Here is a 23,536-nt window from a genome sequence, read left to right as displayed (position 1 = left end):
AGCTGGCCATCTTTCCCTCTTTTCTACATCTTGGTCCCACAGAGGGACTCCAGTCCCTCTTATTCCCCAGACTTTACAATTCATCCGCCTTCCCTGAAACATGAACTTCCAGAGGTGTTTGAAACGGGGCCTTATAGCCATGTGTGTGTGTGTGTGTGTGCGCGCGCGCGCATGTGTGTGTGTGTGTGCGTGTGTGTGCGCGTGCGCATGTATGCGTGTGTTTTTGTGCATGTGTGTTTGTTTGTTTTTTGAGACAAGGTCTCAATATGTGGGCGTGGCTGACCTGGAACTTTCCCTAGTCTTCCTGGCTCTGATCTCTAAGTACTGGGATCTAGGTGTGTGTCACCACGCCTGGCTGTGCCAAGCACTTTGTAAACATTATCTGTATGAACTTGTTTATGTCTGACAGTCTCATGAGTGGGCACAATCACACCCCACTAGGAGAAACCTTGGAACAGGGTCTCATTCTAGCCTGGAATTCGCTATGAATTGTGTCTGCCCTCCAGCCTCTGCATGGGTGCTGGGATTGCAGGCAGGAGACACCTCACTTGGCCATATAACCCCATTTAACAAATGACAGAGACCAAGCATAGAGACCGCAGTGCTAAAGCAGGGAGAGGCACACGGTTCAAGGCCATGGGCATTGACCCTGTTGTGGGCGCGTCTTAGTCCATCAAAACTCTGGAGACAAGGTCACAGCATACAGACCCCCAGAAGAACGTGTGATTACATACAGACACTCAGGTCAGAGCAATTACTGTGTGTAGGGCAATGCTGGGGACCCGGGGCATGAGTGACACTTGGGTCCTTCCCACAAAGGACACAGTACATTGCAGAAGACAGACAACACTAGGAACTGTAGTTCTGTCTTGGTACAGGTTTATCATTTTTGCACTTGGGAGACGAGGCAGGGGGATTAGGAATTTAAAGCCAACCTGGGCTGTCTAAGAAGATATTGTTTAAAAAAAAAAGACAAAGAAAAAGGACTAGGTCTGTGTTTCCACTGGTGCAGTGTTTGCCCAGAAAGTATGAAGCACTGGGTTCGGTCCCTGATATTGTCTAAACTGGGCGTAGGGGTCTATGCCTGTAATCCCAGCACTTGGAAGATGGAGACAGAAGTATTGGAGTTTGAGAGTTTCCTTGGCTATAAAGTTTAAAGCAGCCTGCACAACATTAGATCCAGTCAAAAAAGAAAGCAAATTGCATTCAATGCTCAGAGGCAATTCTCAGTCCTGGGATTTGAACCGACGGCCTCGTGCATGCTGAACAAGCTGTTCTGTGAGCTACACACAACCCCAGGGGATCTCTGAGTGGATTGTCTGAACACATATAGTTACAAACAGGAGGTACCGCTAGAGGGGAAGCCACCCACAGACACTTCCACATTATTGGCTTCACAGATCACCTGGGGAGACACACACACACACACACCCCTCCACAATCAACCCGGCTACAATCACCCCCAACACACACAAACATGAACCTAGAAAAACACTCGAATTCTCTCTCTCACACACAACAGTGGGCCTGGGAAACCTGCTGTCTATCACACAGCTGGGCACTGTCCCCAGAACTCACTCCACTCACACGGTCACACCCTGTTTCTCTCAGCTCAGAGATTCAGTCCAGCCCTGGTCACATGAGGCTGCAGCATGGGGGCCCTGGGAGGAGGTGTGCTGGGCCAATGGGTAACCCTCCCAGTTCGTGGATGGCATCTCAGACGCAGCCGGGATGTTTCAGACTGGTGACAGAGGCGGTGGAGGAGACAGGTAGGCAAGAAACCCTCAGGGGAGGGAGGGGAGGCACGGGCTGTGGCCCTAGGTTGTGTGCGTGTGTACATGTCGTGCACTGCGCAACTGTCTCCCCCGGTCAGGGGAATCCCCCTGCCCCAGCACTGCACCGGAAACCTGGGGTCTGAGGTCACAGTGTCAAGTCTGAGAAGGGCCACCTCTCTTGTTTTTGTGTGTTATGGTCTGGGAGAAGAAAACAGTCAATGGCGGGAGGCTCTGGAGAGACGGGCACTCCTGGGAGGAGGGGGTGCAGACGGCGGTAATTTGGGGACCCAGGTGTCCCCTAGCTGTCATCCCAGGGTCGGGCCGTCTGCCCCGGTCAGCCCTGGCTGCTGTGCGCGGTCGTGCCGCCTGGCCGGGGACAAACAACCTTCCGGTTGCTAGGCAACGGCGTGCCACAGGCCGCCGCGTCACCACGTCTGGGCGGGCGGGGGTGGCGGGGCGCACAGAGTCGCCGGCGGCGCCGCGGTTTGTTGACATTGCCAGGCAACCGCTGCGGCGCTGCCAGGGCAACGAGGGCCGACTGTTCCCTGTCTTAAAGAAGCAGGAACCAGTCCTGGGTCCCGCGAGGAGACCCGGGAATTGCAGGGAGAAAAAAACAGTTCCTTCCAACCACGGGGACTGTCAGTGGATTTGGAGGCTGGGTTAGGAGCACCCCCGCTCTCGAGACGGAGAGAGAACACCAGGCTACAGCTGTAGATATTTCAACTCAAGTATTTAAGAAGTTAGTGTTTGTTGATTGCTCCTATGGGCAGGTTCTCTCGCAGCAGGTTACCAAGGTATGTACGTGGAGGTGAGAAAAATAAAACTTCTGGATTCCAGTACCCGCCCTATGACTTTGACCCGTAAGTCCCTTCCCTTCCTGGGGTAGATTGAAAACATCTCTCACCACGAGGCACGTGACCTCGCTAAATTCTGTGTGTGGGTAGTAAGTACCATGGGCCGCCTAGATGCTCAGTGGGCAGAGGAACTTGCCACCAAGCCTGTGGAAATGACTTCAGTCCCTGGGCCCCACATGGTGGAAGGGAAGGAAAACTCCCGCAAATTCTTCTCTGACCTCTACACGCACCCTGGCACCTGCACCTCCTACCCTACTCAATAAATAAATAAATGTTAATAAAAAATAACCTGGGTTCTGTCCTTACCTCACTGATTTTGAGATAAATGAATAAATGAGTGAGATAGTTCAGTGGGCCGAGGCGCTTGCCGCTAAGCCTGACAACCTGAGTTCGATCCTTGGGACCTACAGCTGAAAAGAGAGCCCCGACTCCGGTAGGCTGTTCTCTGACCTCTATACACAAGGCATAGCAAGCATATTCACCCCACACAAAACAGATTAATAAAAATATAAAATAAGTGAAGAATAGGAATGTACTTCATGCAGTGTGGCATAGTGACTAACCAGATGTTTTACATATTAGTGATTTTTAAAAATATATTTCTTGATTTACTAATTTTATGTATATGCCTGTGCACCGCCTGAGTACATGAGAGGTACAGATGGTTGTGAGCCAAAATATAGGTGTTGGGAATCGAACCCAGGTCCTCTGCAAGAGCAACAATTGCTCCTAGCCACTGAACCATTTCTCCAGCCTCTATTAATAATGTTTTTATTATGTTCCACTGGTTGGCAAATGGGGCCGGAACCCTTGCCCTCTCTGACCCTTACCCTGCTGGCTTCTCTGTGGCACCCATATTCTCTCTGTTTCCCAGAGTCACTTCCGGGTAACGGTCCTTAGTGGGGGTTCCCCTCCTTGGGCTTGTCAGGTCACTGTCCCGTGTCTGTGTGGTGACTCACTGCGCTATGTTATGTAAAGCTCTTGGGTTCTGCATGCAGGGCAGGTTATGTAAACGATGTCTTTTGTACATCCTACATAGAAGGCCTGGAGAGAGAGCCCGGTGCTCTGAGACTGCCAACCCATCCATGGCAATGGTGTGTCTAGCAAGCATGGGGCATGGCTATACACACTGTTGGGAGAGGCTGCACCCCTTCTGGGCGTCCCTCTGTACCACTAATCATCATTTTGCCTTTGTCAGTCATGGGCTTAATTTTAAATTATATTTATGAGGAGTGTTTGTGTGTGTGTGTGTGTGTGTGTGTGTGTGATACTTGTCCAAAAGCCAAGTCCTGATGCCACACTAGTAGGATAGGTTCTGCAGGGATGTGTGGGTGCAAGCAAGAGTTCATTCCACAGCAGCTAGGTGAGGAGGTGCAAGCCTGCAATCCCAGGAGACTGAGGTAGGGGATTACAGGTTTGAGGCCTGCCTGGGCTATACTGCGAATTTAAGACCAACCTCAGTAACTAGGTAAAACGTGTATTTCAAAACAAAAATAAAAGAGCTGGGAATGTAGCTCAGTGGTACAGCCCGTGTCTAGAATACCCCAGGAGGGGCTGGGGGCGTGGCTTAGACTTTGCGTGTTTTCCTAACCCACAGAAAGCTCTGGATTCCATCCCTAGTTCAGACAAACAGAAGCGACAGATATAAACCTTTTGTTTTTGCACCATCAGAAAATGCATCTCCACCAGCCCAGGGCCACATCTCAGTGTACACGTGTGACTAAGTTTAGCAGGTTCCTGCAGGAAGTGTGGGGTGTGCCTAGTTTAGGACCGTGATTGATAGTGGAAGGCTGTGGGTCCTCCCCTTGGCATGTGCCAGCCTGCCTGTAAGCAAGTGACCCAAGCTGGCACAGATGATGGCCCGACAGCCCTAGCACCAGTCAAGCAACATTCTCCCTGCTGGGTGTGGCTGGCATGAGAACCTGGCCCTGAAGCTGTGGGATATGCCCATATGGAGCGGTGCAGCACGGGCTAGCTTTGGGGACTAACAGTGTTGTTATATCCTGGAGCCTGAGCTTGGGGGATCCTGTGTGAGGTGACTGACATTATGGGAACCCTAGTTTCTGTATATAACATCTTTCGGAAGATTTGTACTTTCAACTTCCTATGTGTATGGGTGTTTAGCCTGTGCACCATGTACAGACCAGCTACCTGGCGCCTTTGAAGGCCAGAAGAGAGCATAGGAACCCCTGGAATTGTAGTTGAGCTGGTTTTGAGCCACTATGTGGGTACTGGGGATCAAACCCAGGTTCTCTGCACAAGCAGTCAGTACTCTTAACCATTGAGCCATCTCTCCAGCCCCTAAGATGTATTTTTTATTTTTACTTGTGTGTGTATGTGTATATATGTGTGTATGTGTGTATGCTGTATGCATGCAAGTACCTGGTACCTAAGGAACCAGAAGAGGGCATCAGATACCCTGGAGCTGGTGGCTGTCGGCTGCCATGGTTCGTGCTGGGAATTGAACTCAGGTCCTCTAAAGAGAATCCAGTATTGTTAATCACTGATCCATCTCCCCAGACCCTCTCCCTTTTAAAAATGTTTTTAAAGTGTTATTAGTGTATGTATGTATGTATGTGTTTATGCATGTGTGACTGTGATATGTGTGTGCATGTGATGTGTGCACATGTGCATAATATGTATTTGGGGAATCTCATGTCACAGTGATGTGGAGACCCGAGGACACGTTTGTGAAATCTAATTTGTCCCCCACCTTTATGTGGCTCCCGAATTGAACTCAGGTTGCCAGGTTTGCCCGTCAGGTGCCTTTACCCACTAAGTCATCTCACTGGCTCTGATAATGACGTCCATGGGGACCGGAAGAACACCATCTGACATAATAGTGGCTGCTGTTCTCTGCGAAAGGGCTTGCCAGGAATGTGACCATCAGCAAATTCTGCAGCTCAAAGTTCACACGCCTTCGGAGTCCGTCTTTTCTTCCTTCCTTTCTTGTCAGTGTTTGACAGGGTCTCTGCCATGGAGCCCTGCGGGCCCTTCGATGAGACCTGTTCCCTCTGGAGTTCCAGATGTTCCCCACCATGCCTGACAACCTCGGGATGCTGGTCTGTGTTATAGTCTAAGATAATAGAACTGCTGTGTTGACCTTTGCTCTCCCTGCGCTGGTCTCTCTGCCTCCTTCCTGCAGTTGGTCGTCCACATATAGCCAGCTGGGTCCGTAAAAACCAAAAGCGTCCCGTGTAGTTCTTTGTGTGTGTGTGTTTGTTTGAGACTAGGTCGCATGCAGCCTAGGGTAGCCTTAAACGCTTTGTGTTGCCGAAGATGATTTTGAACTCTTGATTCTTCTGCTCCCACCTTCCAATTACTGGGGTTGTAGATATGTACCGCCAATTCCGGTCACATGGAGCACTTAGCCCAAAACTCTCTCAGTGTTCTATACTAGGAAGGAGTCAAAGGCTTTGCCATGGCCTGCAGAACAGGCCTGTCCTGTCTGTACTGCCCTCCTCAAGTTCCCTCTGCTACACCACATCCTCCCTATTCTACAAGCTCTCTGCACTTGCTAAGCTCCCCTAGTCCATGTTAGGGCTTTCCAAACTCCACAGAAGTCACACCTCAGCTTCCAACTGGAGATTCTAGGCAGGGGCTCTACCACTGAGCCACATCCCAGCCCCTCACAGGGGAACTCTAGGCAGGAACTCTATTTTTGAACTACTTCTCACAGATATGCACCTGTGTTTCTTCTGGATCACTCATGCTTTGTCCAGATATTTACAGGCTCCACCCCTGACAACTCCCATACTTACCGAAACTTGCCTTTTTACTTAGGCCTTCCTTTCAAAAGTACTTTTGATTATATTTTAGAAATTTATTTATTTGTGTGTGTGTATGTGTATGTGCGCGCGCGCGCCATAGCTCAAATGTGAAGGTCAGAAGATAACTTCCAGGAATCTTCTCTCCTTTTTCTGTGGGTCCCTGGGATCAAACTCCTATTATCCAGCTTGACAGCAGAAACCCCCACCCCCAGCCATCTCCCGGGCCTTTCTTGTTCACCTCACTGACAGTTACAAACTCCAAACTTCTTGACAAGCCCTCATTACTTTGTAATATTTCCTATAATTTAATCTGCTTATCTCTATTTTGTTTGTTTGTTTTGTTTTGTTTTTTTGAGATACTTCCTCTGCGTAGCCCCGGCTGACCCGGAACTTGCAGCCCGGTGCGCAGGACGCCTGTAGTAGATGTTCAGTGTTGAATGACTCAGTTAGGAACGGTGTGTGCATGACCCTGGCTACAATCTTCAGGTTTTAGGAGTCCCCTCATCGTCACCACAGTGCGGTTGCCTAAGGCCTGCGTATGAAGGTCCCTACGGTTACAGATGTGAAACCGAGATGATGAAGGGGGAAGTCCCAGAAACAGGACTCGAAGGTCCTGGTGAGCGAAGAAATAGAGTATCCTGATAGCAAGGGCGTCCCTGCGTGATTTGGAGTTGCCTGTGTTTAATTGCACTATCTCGGTGTCTATTCCTGAAGCTGGACATTATCTTATAAGGGATAAGGCTCTCCCTTATCTTTGCATCCCTGACAATTCCCAGTGGCTGAAGTCTCCGTGTATCTTAAGCTTTTTGTTTGTTTGTTTGTTTGTTTTTTGCTCCAGGATCCCGAGGTTTGTTTGGTCTTGTTATGTCCCGGTGTCCGGGTCTGTGCGTGAGCCAGGACAGGGGATGGGGGAGGGCGGGGGATAATGCGGGACGAACCCTGTTCCGTGCACTCTGGGCTCAGGTCCCAACCCAGCCTTTCTACCAGCGCCCTCCCCTGGCCCTGGCTGCCGGGTTCCCACAGGAGCCGCCCCGGGGCGGGGTTAGTAGCCTTGGAGACCAATGTTTTGCAGTTGCAAACTGGGTCTCTGGGCCACCAACCCGAGCACAGGCCTGGGAACCCGGGCATGGCTTGGGAGCGCATCGGGAGGAGTACAGAGGCCACCTCAGGCCGGGCTGGCATCCGGGAGGCCAGGAGTGACTTGACTTGAGAAAAGAGAGATAGGAGATCAGGTTGGGGGAGGGGCAAGATAGGGACATTGGGACCGTTTCAAGGAGACAGGCGGAATCTAGGAATAGAGGGTTAGAAAGATTTTTAGAGGTCAGTTGGAATGAAGAGAGGAGGAGTTTTTGGAAAATTCAGAAATAATGGGGAATATCGAGAAAGGGCAACCGGGAGGTCAGGGCAACATCAGATGCTGAAAGACAGACTAAGGATGGCTGGGGGGAAAAAAATGCGGGGCTAGCAATTTAGGGGGATCTGGAACTACAAAAGATGGTTGTAAGGGTAGGAACTGGGGGGCTGGAGTAGAGGACAGATGTTCGCAGGGTGTGTGAGGAGCTGAATTGTACAGTATGGGGTCGCGAGTGAAATTTGAGGAACATCAGAATACCTTCCTGGGAAGGTCATAAAGACCGGAAATTCGGGTGAATCAGAAAGGGGGTGCTGGCCACTTTCAGGCGCCAGGAGGGACAGCCCCTCCCCGTCCATTGTCCCCAGCCCGACCAGGACGTCCGGCAACTTCCCAAGGGACTAGAGGACCGGTTATGTAACCCTGCCGGGGCCACCGATCTGGGTTAGTCTCCTCCCTCAACCCCAAGGAGGAGCTTGGGTTGGGATCCCCGCTGATGCTAATTACGTCATTGTGGGCGGGGCGTCGCCAGGCGGGAATTGCTTTTTCTTGTCCAGGCAAGTCCAGGAGAATCCAGGTCCTGACCTGAGGCCCAGGTGGACCCGAGGCTTAGTGATGACCCTATGGGAGGTACTCATTATCATGGCCGAAGTTATCAGCCAGGAAGATAAACTGAGTTTATAAACTAACTCGTAAACTGATTCCCACAGAGTGCTGGTTGAGAGCCAGACTTGGTGGCCCTTGCCTTGTAATCCCAGCTTTCTAGAAGCTGAAGCAGGGAGACTGTCTCGAGTTCAAGGCCAGCCTGGGCCAGAAAGTGAGCCCCTCTCCCCCCCTCCCCCCATCCCCTACTGCTGTCTCGAAACAACAACGAATATATTGAACGCTTAATCTGTCGCCATTACAGTGAGTGCTATCCAGCATTCATCAAAACCGGGAGGGGGGGGGCAGGAAACCAGAAATCCCTGAGCTAACTCTGTCCTATTGTCACTGACTCCAGATAGACCTCCTCCAAGTCTGGGCTCCTTGCTCAGACCCAGCCTCCAACGGTGGACCCCCATCAGCCCTCTGAGAGACTGTTCCCTGGAACTGAGGGCAGACTACACATTTCTCAGCTACTGAGTTCCTGGACTTCCTCATCTCCACCCCAGGGCATGACTAGCTATGCCCACAGGTGGCGAATCACTCTGATGTCATAGAGCCGGCTATCCTGGCACCATAGTGTGTCCCTTGGATGTCATTTAGTAGCTTCATTCTCCCACTTTAAACACACCTGGGTGCCTCAGAGCCACAGAAAGGGGGAAACCGACATTCTTGTGGCATCTCAGCCTCTCAAGCGGGGAGAATGATACGGAAGATCCTCTAAGGAGACTTCCTTTGTGCCCTAAACCTGAATCTCGCTCTTTCTGGGCATATTCACTTTGTGCGTTCGTGTGTGTGTGTGTGTGTGTGTGTGTGTGTGCGTGTGTGTACGCACGTGCGCATACAAATATGTACATAAGGGTGCACATGCGCGCGCACACACACACACACACACGTGTACATGATTGTAGAACCCGGGGCACCACATCTGGTATTATTCCTCAGGTGCCAGTTTGCCTTGTTCTGTAAGATAGGGTCCTCACTGGTCTGGAGCTAGACAAACAAATGAGGCTGGCCAGATCCCCCTCCCCATGTGTCTGTTTCTGTCTCCATAGTGATGGGGTTAGAAAAATAAAAATTTTATTTATTTCTTATTGTATGTCTTATGTATATGAATGCTTTGCTGTTTTGCCTGCCTATATGTATACCATGTGTGTAGTATTGTATACTAGATGTATATATGTGTGTAGTACCTAAAGAGATCAGAAGAGGGCATCAGATCACTGGAACTGAATTTACAATGTAGGCTGCTATGTGGGTACTGGGAACTCAACCCTGGTCCTCTTCAAGAACCTCTCCAGTACCCATGCTTGGATTTTTTACTTAATCTTGCTATTTATTTATTTTTGGCTTTTAAAGACAAGATTTTTCTGTGTACCTTTGGAACCTGTCCTGGAACTCACTTTGTAGAACTTGTTGGCCTTGAACTCACAGAGATCCACCTACCTGCCTCTGCCTCCAGAGTGCTAGAATTAAAGGCATGTGCCACCACCACCTGGCTAATCTTACTTTTAAAATATTTATTCATTTCATTTTGTGTATGAGCAGTTTACCTGCATGAATGTATGTACACTATGTGTATGACTGGTGCCCAGAGAGATTAGAAGGTGGCATCAGGCCTGCTGGAACTGGAGTTACAAATGGTTGTGAACCACCATGTGGGTGCTGGGAATCAAACCCAGGTCCTCTGCAAGAGCAACCAATGCTCCTAACTGCTGAGCCATCTTTCCAGCACACGTACCTGGCATTGTAAAGTATGTTCTGGGGACTGACATCAGGACTTTGAGCTTGCACAGAACGCATCACACTGCCTGGACAAGCCCCTCCTGGTCTGCGGTGTGTGAGTCCTCCTGGTCTGCGGTGTGTGAGTCCTTCTGGTCTGCGGTGTGTGAGTCCTCCTGTCTCTGGGTGGCAGGTCTATGCCCTTACCCTGGCTTCCACCTGAAGTTTTGAAAACCCTTCATCCCCTTAAAAGGCAATATTCCTGTGCCTCTCCAAGCCTGAGGGTCCCCTTCTTTCCTTTTGAGATAAGGTCTCATAGGAATATATCTCAGGCTGGTCTAGAACTCTTGCCTCAGCTCCCTTAGGGCTGCAATTATTGGCATGCTATAACTCCTAAGGGAGGGACTTCGCAGTACCTGGGCACTATTGGCATGGGGTTTCAGCAAGGTCACCACAGTGATAGACTTAGCCCTAGTAGAGACACAGTGACGGCTGTATAGATCCTACTTACTAAGACTCACAAGAGAAGTGACAGGCCGGGTGTGGGGGGTCTGTCATCCCAGCACACAGGAGATAGGGGCAGGAGGGAAGTTCAAGATCATCCTAGGTTACAAAATCAGTTTAAATCCATCCTGGGCTATGGAAGGCCCTGGCATAGTAAAGAAAATAAAAGTTAAAAATGACAGCTATGCTAATTAGCCTATGCTGATCATTGCCCAATACAAGTGAGGTTCAAAAAAAAGATATAGTACCTTATGAATATGTATAATTATGACGTCAGTCAAAAATAGTAAATAAGGACCTGGGAGGTAGTTCAATTGGTAAAGTGCTTGCCTTGCCAGATGGAGGACCTAAGCTAACCTACTTTAAAAACAAACAAACAAACAAACAAAATCTGGAATTGGTGGTATGTATTTATAAGCACAGCACGGGGGAGCCAGAGACAGGCAGATCCCTGGCTAACCAACTTGGCAGGTTGCAGGAGAATGAGAGACCTTGTCTCAAAAGTAAAAGTCCAGCAGAGATGGGTCAGTGGTTAAGAGCACTGACTGCTTTTCCAAAGGATCCTGGTTCAATTCCAGTACACACATGGCAACTCACAACCACTTCCAGAGGCTCTCACGCCCTTTTCTGACCTCCAATGAAGTATATGGGCAGGGAAAACACCCATTCACAAAAAATCTAGATAAATAAGGCAGAATCTGAGGACTGACGCTGGACAAGCTGTGGCGCTCATGTGCACGCACACACACACACACACACACACACACAAACACACACGAGTGAGGACTGACGCTGGACAAGCTGTGGCGCTCATGTGCACGCACACACACACACACACACACACAAACACACACGAGTGAGGACTGACGCTGGACAAGCTGTGGCGCTCACATGCACGCGCATACACACACACATACGGGGTGGGGGAGAGAATAGTAAAGAAAATATGGCCTGGTGTTATGGTACACACTTGTAATGTTAGCACAGAAGAGATTGAGGCAGGAGGATTGAGAGTTTGCAGCAAGCCTAGGCTGCAAAACAAGAGCCTCAGTCCCCCAAGAAAAAGTAAATAAAATAGAAATGTAGGCCTGGGGAGATGGCTCAACAAATAAGCAAGTTTACTACTCCTGTGGAGGACCCAGATCTGGTCCTAGCACCCACATGGTGGCTCACAAACATCTGCAACTCCGCCATTCTCTGGCTTCCAGAGGATCCCCCACTGCATGTGATGCACAGAGGCTCATGCAGGCACGCACACATATAAAAATAACAAATACATCCTTTAAGAAATAAGCTGGCAAGTACCAAGCCTGCCGGGATTACATAGCAAGTCGCCCCCAAGAAAGTGAGGAATGGAGAGACTGGGGAAAAGGCTCTGTCCATCAAGGGCTTGGTCATGAATGAGTACCTGAGTTCAAGGCAGGGTGTGGCTGCACACAGTGTTAATCCCAGGGCAGAGACAGGAGGATTCCTGGCGCTCCATGGTCAGCCGGTGTGGCCAAACAGTGAGCTAGCTCCAGGGTGGAAAGCAGTTGAGGAAGATAGGACTTTAACCTCTGTCCTCCACAGTGTACATACACAATAAATAAGTAAGTGTATATTTAAAATCTTTTAAAGCCAAATGAATAAAATACTCAGGCATGCTACACTTTTAATACCAGCACTCAGGGGGCAGAGGCAGATGGATCTCTGGTCTACAGAGCAAGTTCCAGGCCAGTCAGGACTACATGTTTGAGACCCTGTCTCAAAGATAAACAAGGAAATATTTTTAAAAAATGTCGAAAGCTGGGCAGTTGTGGCACACGGCTTTAAACCCAACAGTTGGGAGGCAGAGGCAAGTGGATCTTTGAGTTCAAGGTCAGCCTGGTCTACAAAGCGAGTTCCTTAATAGCCAGAGTTACGTAGAGAAACCCTGTCTTAAAACCAAATAAACAAATAAATAAACAAAAATAAAAATAAATAAGGGGCCGGAGTCAGGCCCAGGGTGAGTCCCAGCTCTGGCCATCTCAGGAGACCCACCCCAACACAAAAAGATATCCGACCCTCTCTCAGCGCTCAGCCTGACTGCCTCCAGGGACCCCGCGACCGCCACGGGGCCGCAAGGGACGGACGGATGCAGAGGACGCACGGACAGATTCAGGATCTGATTGACGGGGTGGGGGAGCAGATCCGGGCTGGCCGGGGTGACCGCGGGGCCTCCTCTCGGCTGCCTTCCGCTCCCCGGAAGCGCTGAGTCGTCGTTGCCTTATCAGGCGGCCGCTATTTCGGGCTCCGCTCGCAGCGCGGTGACTATTTTTAGCGGCGTTCGGGTAAAAATGGAGCCGCCGCGCGCGCGGGTGGCCGAGGCCGTGCGCGCCCTGGGAGCCGGGGACGCGCCTGAGTCACCGTCGTGCAGAACCTTCCAGGAGCCCCGGGCTCAGTTAGGCGGGGGCCCTCCACGCACAGGCATCGCGGCAGGAGGAAACCGAGGCAAGCCGAACCCCCAGCGCCCCGGGGGCCTGGCAATGAGGCTAATGGGCTAACTGCAAGGTAGCATCCTGCAACTTCAGCTTGGATCTCTCTCCGTCTCTATTTCCCTATCTCCCTCTTCCTCTGTCTCTCTCTTTGTGTGTCTCTCTCTCCCATTTCCTCTCTCCTCTCTTCTCTTTGAGATAGGTCATACCAGGCTAAACTTGAACTCACAGAGATCTGACTACATGCCTCCTCGCTCCTTCTCTCTCTCCCTCTTTGTCTCTTTTCTGTCTCTTTCTCCCTCCTTCACCTCCCCTGCCTGCCTGCCTGCCTGCCTGTCTGTCTGTCTGTCTGTCTGTCTGTCTGTCTGTCTGTCTCTCTCTCTCTCTCTCTCTCTCTCTCTCTGTGTGTGTGTGTGTGTGTCTTCCTTCCTTTGAAATAGGGTCACACTATGCTGCCTCTCTGGCCTGGAACCCCCTATGTAGACTAAACTTGCCTTGAACTCCAAGAGATTGGCCTGCCTCTGACCTCCAAGTGCTGGGATGGCTAACACCATTAAAAATGGCTTTTATGTTTTTTTTAATTAGTGTGTGTGTGTGTGTGTGTGTGTGTGTGTGTGTGTGTGTGCACTTGTACACAGCCTGTGCACATTTACATGGGTTCCAAGAGCACTTTTACCCATTGAGCCATCTCGATGGGCTCATCATACACTTAAAAAGTTTATTTGCCAAGTAGGGTGATACACATTTTAGTCCCAGAAGCCACCCCACTTGCTCCTGGTGTCTTCTCAGGAGGAGAGGCAGGCAGATACATCTAAGAAAGGCCAGCCTGGTCTACATATCAAGCTACAGGCCAGTCAAGGCTTTGTAATGAGACCTTTTTTCAACACACACGCACAAGCACACACATTCATGCACACACACACACACACACACAGATGAGAGAGAAGGGGAGAAAGAGAGAGAGAGAGAACAATTAAACAAGAAACCCAAACCTGTTCGTTTATCATGCATGGTCTTTTGACTGTGGAGGTCATGTGGAGGTCAGAGGACAGCTTTGTGGAGTGGGTCCCCAAGATTGAACTCGATGATCAGACTTGGTGACAAGTACCTTACCTGCTGAATCCTCAATATACATTTTTATGACTTGTCTGTGTGCCAGGCTTGGCCCTGGGGATGCAGTGTTAACTTTCATGCTGTTTGTGGTATGGGACATGGACAGACCCCAGTATCTCATCCATAGTGCATTGTAAGAACTGCTAAGAGGCACCCATCAGCCAGCGAGGACCACGAAGAGAAGCTTCGGGCCAGGGTCTGGCTCAAGTCTATGTCTATAGACATGGAGGTGAATATCCCGGGTCACCACAGACAGCCTGCCTTGTGAGGGAGCTGGACAAGCACCTGGAAGAGATGCAAAGAGGTCACACACCTGGGCCTCGCAGGGTCCCAGCTATAACGCGTTTGGACCTTGCAGGGTCCCAGCTATAACGCGTTTGGACCTTGCAGGGTCTCAGCTGTAATGCAGAGAGTATCATATGCTGTCCCTGTCAGATTAGGAGAGTTCAAGGCTCGTTCTGGGAGGCCTTGGAGACAAGCAAGGGATTAATTAGGAATGTCTCAGCCTTGGCTGCAGATCGGTTGAGGAAATGTATTGACTTACCAAATAAGTAAAAACAGAGCGAGTGGGGGAAGGGAGAAAAAGAGAAGAAAATGATGATCAGCTTCAGTCACAGCTTGATGCCACGAAATCACTACCTACATTTCCCTATTTCTCTGGGACTCCCCAAGTCATGCTCTCCATATTACTTAGTATTGTATGACGTGTGCATGCACAGGTGTCATGTGTGTGGTGATCAGGGGACGGTTTTGTGGAACTGCTTCTGTCCTTTCCTTTCATTTTGTGTGTATGTTTCTCAAGCAGGCTTTCTCTGTGTAGCCCTGACTGTCCTGGAACTAGCTCTGTAGACCAGGCTGGCCTTGAACTCACAGAGTTCCGCCTGCCTCTGCTTCCCAAGTTCCCAAGTGTGGAGACTAAAGGCGTGCGCCACCACCGCCCTGCTCTTTCCTCTCATCTTTACCTGGATCCTGGGGGTCAAACTCGAGTCCCCAGGGCCGCGTTGTATTTGGGATGATTCCTGAATGTATTTTTTTAAAAAGATTTATTTATTTATTATGTATACAACATTCTGCCTCCATGTATGCCTGCAGGCCGGAAGAGGGCACCAGGTCTCATTACAGATGGCTGTGAGCCACCATGTGGTTGCTGGGAATTGAACTCAGGACCTCTGGAAGAGCAGCCAGTGCTCTTAACCTCTGAGCCATCTCTCCAGCCCCCTGAATGTATTTTTATATAATTTGTTTTATTTTATGTGTATGACTACTGGACCTGCATATATGTATATGGACCACCGTCGTGCAGTGCCCAAGGAGGCCGAGAGGGTGCTGAGTCCCTGGAACTAGAGGAATGGTTTATTTTGAGTTGCCATGTGAGTCCTGGGAATCTGACTTAGTTACTGCTCCATCCCTGTGTTGGAACACCACAACCAAGGCAATGTGTAGAAGGAAGGATAACTGGGGACTTGCTTACAGTTTCAAAGGGTGGGAGCCTTTGACCATCACGGCGGGAAGTGTGGTAACAGGCAGGCGGGCAGGCAGGCAGACATTGGAGCAGTAGCTGAGAGCTCACATCTGGACAGAGGTTACTGGCAGAGAGAACAAGACAGGCTTGGCTTGGGCCTTTGAACTCCCAAAGCCCACCCCCAGTGGCATACCTCCTCCAAAGCCACCTCCTCCTCCAAGGCCACACCTCCTAATCCTCAAACAGTTCCACTAACTAGAAACCAAAGATTCAAATACACGTTGTTTTATTTTTGTTGTTCATTTTGGTTTTGCTTTTTGAGACAGGGATTCTCTGTGTAGCTTTGGAGCCTGTCTTGGAACTCACTCTGTAGACCAAGTTGGCCTGGAACTCACAGAGATCCACCTGTCTCTGCCTCTTGAGTGCTGGATTTAAAGGCCTGCGCCACCAAACTTCTAATCCTCTTGCTTCCATCCCCAAGTGAAGATAGAAGAGATGTGTGCCACTTGGTGCCGGGGATGGAACCCAGCCCTTCATGGTTGCTAGGCAAGGACTCTACCCACTGAGCCACATTCCCCAACCCTTATTTCATCTATGTGAAGGTTATTTTAGAAAAGAGCTCACTATGCCCTCCAAACTGGTGCCTAGTTGTCCAAGCCTTCTGCCTCAGCCGTCATTCATTGGACCCCAACAGGGTCACATCCCTGCCCCTGAACTAATCATGGTCACAGGCGGACAGAGGCCTGGGCTGGGCCTGGATGGGTTGAATTCACCTGAAAAGAGATAAGTTGAAGCCAAGGAAACCCAGAGTCGAGGTGTGGAATAGGAGCCTTTCCCACAGAGTTGGATGGCGCTGACAGAAGGGAGCCCCAGCTTCCACGCCCATGTGGCTAGGAGGAGGGGGAGGCAGGACAGGTTTCCGAGAACAAACAGTACCTTCCCTTCTAGGGTTAGGGTGAGCATTTGTGGCGGAGGCATTCTGCCTACAGTTAGGCACAGAGCGGGTAGTGGGTGACAGGAGACTGCCTCTTTAAACCACCCACCTCCGCTTCTCAGGAGCAGCAAGTGAAGGCAGGGAGGTCATGAGCTCCCTGGCCCAGGAGGGAGCCAAGCCGATGCTGAGCAAACCCGAGATGGAAGCTCATAGTCTCTTCACCTGAAAGGAAGCCACTGAACCTTCTCGGTGTCTCCCTTGGATGGTTGGGATGGGTGGATGGGATGGCAGAAGCCGGAGAGATCGGCTGTCACCCTTGCCTGCCAAAGAAGATGGCTTTGAATATCTGAGCTTGCCTTTCTTCCTCCAGAGTCCTAGGGTTGCAGGTATGCACTGCTCCCCTGAGCCACCTTTATTCACTAGTCCTTATTTCCTTTTGAGACAGGGTCTTGGTAGGTAAACCAGATTGGCCTTGAACTCACAGAGCTTCATTGGCCTCTGGCTCCCAAGTTCTGGAGTTAAAGGCATGTACCACCACATCCAGCCCATTTCTTTCTCTCTCTTTCTCTCTTTTTTTGTTTTTGTTTTTGTTTTTGTTTTTTTGTTCTGTTGCTTGGGGTGGAACTCAGCTTTCAGCGAGATAGACAAGCGCTGCACCGTCAGCCACACACCCAGTTCCTCACTGGTGATTTGATTAGTTTGTTAGAGGTGCTGCTGAAAAGGCCTTATCGACTCATCCTTCCTCATCGATTGGTGTAGTCTCATTCTTTGGTATGACTCGTTCTTTGAGTTTCATGATCTCAAAGAACACCTGAGCCTCCTCCACTGCTGCATCCCCAAAGAGTACCAAGCCACACCGAGCAAGCACGTAAGGAGTAACAATACTGGGGATTCTAGGCAGGGGCTCTGTCACTGAGCCACACCTCCTGGGGACTCAGGGTATTAAGTTTCTGTAATTTTCTCAACAGAGTCACATTTATGTACATTTTGTGAATAAAAATTAAGCTGTACCCAGTTCTCAAGAGCTTGAGAGATGACTGATTGTCACCTGTTCCTGCCTCATCTGAGCCACACAGCAAGACCCTGTTTTGGGGGGAGAAGGAAAGCCAATTAAAACCTCAGACTCTGGCTTGTGAGATGACTTGGCAGGGAAAGGGAAAGGGGTTGGCCTCGAAAGCCTGACAACCAGCGGCAGATCCTGGAGCCTTGTAAACACGGGAGAGAACTGACGCCATGAAGCCGTCCTCCGGCCTCCACATGTGTGCTGTGGTCTGCACGTGCCACGCTGCCTCCTAACACAAGTAAAATTGTCAAGAAACCCCAACACTCAAGTCAAGTGTGTTGGCTCCCACGTATGAACTCACTTTCTGGGAAATCGAGACAGGTGTATTGCTGATATTTTTTCTTTTTTAAAAATATTTATTTATTTATTTATTATGTATATAATATTCCCTCCGTGTGTATGTCTGCAGGCCAGAAGAGGGCATCAGACCTCACCACAGATGGTTGTGAGTCACCATGTGGTTGCTGGGAACTGAACTCAGGACCTTTGGAAGAGCAGGCAATGCTCCCAACCTCTGAGCCATCTCTGCAGCCCTTGCTGATATTTTTTGAGAGGATTTAGTTTATTCCTGAACTAGCCTGGCCTATATAGGGAGCCCCTGCTGCGAACAAAACAAAACAGCTACTCCTGATGGCCCATGCCAGTCACCCCAGTCAGGCTGTGAGGCAGAAGGGCAAGGGTTAAGGCCAGCCTGAGCTACAAGGGACCCTATTCTTAGTGAATGAATGGATGGCTGGATAAAATTAAATACAAAAAGTCACCAGGACAGCAAGACGGCTGGCTCAGTTGGTAAAAAAACTTGTCACCATGTCTGATGACTTGACCTCAATGTCCAGGACCCTCATGGTGAAGGAAAGAGAAACATTTCTGAAAGTTGTTCTCTGACCTCCATATGAGTACTGTCTACATGTTCCCCTCCCAGATAAATGTAAAAATCACAAACACAAGTTAACAATAATCTCAGAGGCAGTAGCGGCCTACGGTTCTGAGTGACAGGAGACCACAGTCTTGTGCGTTACTCTGGTTCTAGTATCAGCCCTGGACCTGCCCAGCTGTAACTTTAACCCCTCTGAACCTCGGTTTATTCCTCTAAAGTCCCAGGCTGGGAGGAGGCCCACTGGACAGAGAGCTGGACCAGCATTCTCGAAGCCCAGTCCCACCCCTGGCACTCCACAAACAGATATGGTGAGCATGCGCCAAGCCCTGGGTCCCAGTCCCTGTCCCCAGCACTGCACAACCAGATACAGTGGGCATGAATGAAGTCCTGGGTCCCAGTCCCTGTCCCCAGCACTGCACAACCAGATATAGTGGGCATGAATGAAGCCCTGGGTCCCAGTCCCTGTCCCCAGCACTGCACAGCCAGATATGGTGGGCACGCTCGAAGCCCTGGGTCCTCTCCCAGTCCCAAGCTCTGTGCAGCCAGATGTGGTGGTTGAATATGTCTTCCCAGCCCTGGGGAAGTGGAGGCAGGGGGATCAGGAGTTGACAGTCATTTTCAGCTACATATTAAGTTTGAGGCTAGTCTGCTTTACGTTAGACACTGGTGATTAGAGAGAAAGAGAGAGAGGGAAGAAGAGAGAGGTAGAGAGAGGGAAAGAGAGAGAGGGAGAGAGAAGCTGAGCTGGCAAAATGGCCCAGTGGCAAAGATTTTGCCATGCAAGCCAGGCAATCTGAGTTCTATCCTTGGAAGCGTGTAAAGACGGAAAGAGAGAAAGACTCTATAGACTGGTTCTCTGACCTCCATCCCTGTGTCATTTGCACACACACACACACACACACACACACACGAATTTGAAAGAAAAAATGTTAAACAAATAAAAGGAAATTGGGCCAGGTGTGACGGCGTACAGCACACACCTTTAGCCCCAGCACTTGGTAAGCGGGGGCAGCTGGATCTCTGTGAACTCAAGGCTAACTTGGGTTGCATAGTGAGTTCCAGGCTAGCTTGGACTACACAGAGAGACTCTGTCTCTAGATAAAGAAGAAAGAAAATGGATAAATACAAGGGACATGTAACAACTCATTAAAATAATAATAGTAAACAAATTTCTTGCTAGCCCGTGCTGTGCAGTTTAATAAAACATAAGATTCTTCAGAAGTCAGTAAGAAGGTGTCGCTGGTTTTGAGGTTGTAACTTATTTGTTTTTATTTTATGGGCACTGGTGTTGAGTCCTGTAGTGATACTTTATTTGTGCTTTAATAAATTAAGTTTGCCTGAAGATCAGAGTGCAATGCTAAACCACTAGAGGCAGAAGAATCTCTGTGAGTTCAAGGCTACCCTGGGTTACAGATATCGATCCAGAAACAGATCTGGTGGTAGTGGTTCACATCTTTAATCCCAGTGTTTGAGAGTCACACCTTTAAGCCCAACAATAGGGAGGTGGAGACAGGAATGATATAGCTGGGCAGAGAGAGGGGAAGAGACAGAAAGAAACTCACTGGAGTGTGGAGGATTCCTGGAGACAGGATCTCGCCCTTTCCCTCTGAAGATTTGTTAGAGTTAAAAGGTCTCTCTAGTGGTGGGCTATTTGCTTTTCTGATCTTCAGCTTTAACCCCAATATTTGTCTCTGAGTTTTTATTATTCGTCTCCTGGAACTGGAGTTACAGACAGGAATGAGCTGTCATATGGGTGCTGAGAATTAGACCTGGGTCCTCTGGAAAAGTAATTAATGCTCTTAACCACTAGCCATCTCTCCAGCCCATTTTTGATGTTTTCAACATGCTATAGATATAACCAAGGGCATAGTACTATTTACTTGTTTGCTTTCTTACTTAACTGTTTATTTTGAGACAGTTTCGGGTAGCCCAGCTGGCAGCAAGCTCCTTAAGTGGCCCTGGATGACCTTGGACTCCTGATCTTTCAGCCTCCACCTGGGTCTGAACCAGCGTGCATGGTTTATGCAATGATGGAGGATCGAACACAGAGATGTTCTACAGCCATTGCTTTATTTCTATTAAGACAGAGCCCTGCTGAGTAGCCCAGCTGGCCTCTAACTTTTTTGTCCTCTGGTCTCAGACTCTGGAGGGCTGGCATCTGGGTCCGGGCCTCCCCACGGAGTTTAGGATTGTTAAGTCCTTGCAAGTTGCCATCCAGTTGGGCTTCAGGGAGACAGCACCCTTCTTCCTCACATTTACTTCTGTGTCTTGTCTGCTGGGATTCCATCCAGGCTCTATTAAACTCAGGAAAAATACAATAGAGTCTCCCAAGTGTCCACGTGTGTGCACGGCAATCATTTTGATGTCTTTACACCTTTCTTGGGCTCCCTACGGCCCCAATGCTGGGACTTGCATGACCTCAGGACCAGGTTGCCCAGGCACAATGCCCACCATCCCCGTAAGCATCATTGCAGTGTGCCCCTCCTGGGACTAGCGAGGCTCCTGGGGCTATAACGAGGCTCCTGAGCCATACTTGCCCATCTCACCTGCTGCCAGAACAGAAAGTAAGCTGCTGTTGGATCCATTTTTTCTTCTTGCCAACACTTTTTAATCCATGCTAATCAGCTAAATGAAATCTATATTTAGCTGTGTCTTGGCTACCCTGCGCTCCATTCATTTATCCCAGGCCAGTAGGTCACAGAGGGACGGTGCTCTAAAGTAAGCGTATGAGTTCTCCAGTCTTTGGAAGCAGGGACAAGCATTCCAAGCAGAGGGAACATGGGGGAGGGAGGAGGCGGGGAATAGTATAGGAGACACGTTATGGAATAATGGCTGTGTGTGGTCAGTGTGTCCATACCTCCAAGTCTAAAACATTTCAGTACTCTTTCTGGTGAGAAGCAGGTGTGCATACCTGGTTCAATTCCTTTGGTGGAAATCCTGCCGTTAATTCAACTGCAGTGCCCCATGCTACAGACATCTTTTGCTGTGTATCTATCCATCCACCGCCTGTCCCAGCAGACACATTGGGATGACCTAGTAAAAGAGGTGTCCATGAAGGCGCGGGGTCGGGTCCGGTATGTTCCACGGTCCCCCATCCTGGGGCCTCCACTCCGGGCCGGGTGAGTCAGCCCCGGGCGGCTCCCACGTCATCCCGGCCGCTCTGCTCCACGCTATTTCGGGCTCCGGGCACTATAAATAGAGGTTCTCACAGCCTAGGCGAGCCGCCCCCCTCTATGCTCGGGCCCCCTGCGTCCCCAGCCCGCCGCGATCGCCGTCACCACAGCTAAGTTTAGAGGAGGGTGGGGACGTCGGCCTGGTCACTTCGTCCCCCCCACACCTCCCCACCGCCGAGGGCGGAACCTTTGAGGGTCTCCAGTTGTCCAGTTTCATTTTGGTCCCAGCACGCCCCCTCCCCCCAATTCTCCATCCCTTCTGGAGTGCAGAGGGGATCCTAAGTTGATACAGGAGGAACAAGCTCAGGAGGAGAGCTGAACCCGGATGCTGAGTGAGGAAAGTGGGATCATTTGAACTCAAAGCACCAGGAGTGGGAGGTTCTGGATCTGGGCATGCAAGGCTCAGTGCACAAATTGAATACACAAAGCAAACTTAGGGATGATGAAGAACTAAGAACAACTTTTCCCGCCCTTGACTAAGGCAAACGACTCAAAGTCACAGCCGTGGGCGGCCGGGACGCAGGTTGGCTGCAGTAAGGATGCGCGTCGCCTTCTCGCTGGGTCCTGAGTATTCCGCGTGGTTCAGCTCAACTCACCGGAGAATCCTCTAGCGGGGCGCTGGCGACCCCTGGCGGTATATCTGAGAGTTGCAGGCTCAAGGCTTGGGATTCCTTTTCAACCCCGTGGGAAAAACTGAGTTAGGATTCTACTTGGCTTGGCATCTCAGACACGGTCTGAGTTTTCATTTGGATTCAGAGACACGCAAACTGGTACTTTTTTTTAAAAAATGGCATGGAATTCTATCTTGTTTTATGTGCATGAGGGTTTTGTGTGCCTGGTGCCTGTGGAGGTCCCCTGGAACCGGAGTTTGATGGTTGTGAGCCACCCTGTGGATGTCGGAAATTGAGTCCTAAGGAAGAGAGAACACCAGTGCTGTTAACCTATGAGCCATTTCTCCAGTCCCTGGTCCTTTTATGTGTCCCTGACTGATCTGGAAGTCACTGTTGTAGACCAGACTGGCCTTGCACACTTACAGAGATCCGCCTGTCTCTGCCTCTCGAGTGCTGGGATTGAAGGTGTGCACCGATACGTCAGTGTTGGGTTATTTTTTTCTCCCCAGGGTCTTGCTTAGTGGCACAGGTTGGATTGAAAGTCACTATGTAGCACAAGCTAGTTTAGAACCTGCAGTAGTACTTCTGCCTCAGCTTTCTCAGAGCTGGGTTTGAAGGTATGCTGATGGACGCCACCACACACTGCTGTTTTACTTCAGCAAATGATTCCAGGTGGAGAAACCAAAGAGCACAGTGGGAACTCGGGTTCCTGTGGCTCCTTCACACAACACACGGTTCAGGCGCGCCCTCTGGAGGCCAGGCTTGTGAAGGGCGCTCTGATCGGTGGCCGCTCAGCCCTTTTCCTTTCCTGTACTAGTAGGGCTATTTTTTTTTTTTTTTTGAGACTGGGTATCACTTTGTAACTCTGACTGTGACTGTCCTGGAACTCACTCTGTAGACCAATAACTCGAACTCGGAGATCAGCCTTCTTCTGCCTCCTGAGTGCTGGAATTAAAGATATGAACCACCATGCCCAGCTATTAACTGTTAATATGTTCTGCTGTGTATCATATTTTCAAGGACGTGGGGGAGTGGCTCAGTGGTAGAGCCCCTTCCTAGAATCCCCAGTGAGGGGCTGGGGATGTGGCTCAGTGGTAGAGCCCCTGCCTAGAATGCCCAACGTATGCGCACACACCCCCACACACTCACACCCCACAGCATAACAAGGAAAACATTTAAAATATAAAGCGGATTACATGTTATATAACCTTGAGACATGTCCTCCTTTAATC

General features: G+C 50.0%; 1 protein-coding gene and 1 long non-coding RNA gene across 2 annotated transcripts in view; one reads left to right on the top strand and one right to left on the bottom strand.

Moving 5' to 3' along the window:
- The first annotated feature begins 1,652 nt into the window (after window positions 1–1,652).
- Window positions 1,653–23,536, top strand: part of Ercc1 (ERCC excision repair 1, endonuclease non-catalytic subunit) — a 35,360-nt gene continuing 13,476 nt past the window's right edge. The window contains exon 1 of the mRNA XM_085693464.2: window positions 1,653–1,769. The gene's annotated coding sequence lies outside the window, so the exon portion shown is untranslated. The remainder of the gene's footprint in view (window positions 1,770–23,536) is intronic.
- Window positions 20,572–21,722, bottom strand: LOC125399757 (uncharacterized). The gene is made up of 2 exons (XR_007231769.3): window positions 21,432–21,722; window positions 20,572–20,814 (listed from the first exon to the last, which is right to left on the bottom strand). It is a non-coding gene; the product is annotated as an uncharacterized LOC125399757 (long non-coding RNA).

This window comes from Myodes glareolus, chromosome 1, assembly GCF_982192425.1.
Source record: "Myodes glareolus chromosome 1, mMyoGla1.1, whole genome shotgun sequence".
Lineage (NCBI taxonomy): Eukaryota > Metazoa > Chordata > Mammalia > Rodentia > Cricetidae > Myodes > Myodes glareolus.
This window is presented reverse-complemented; position numbering and strand designations above follow the sequence as displayed.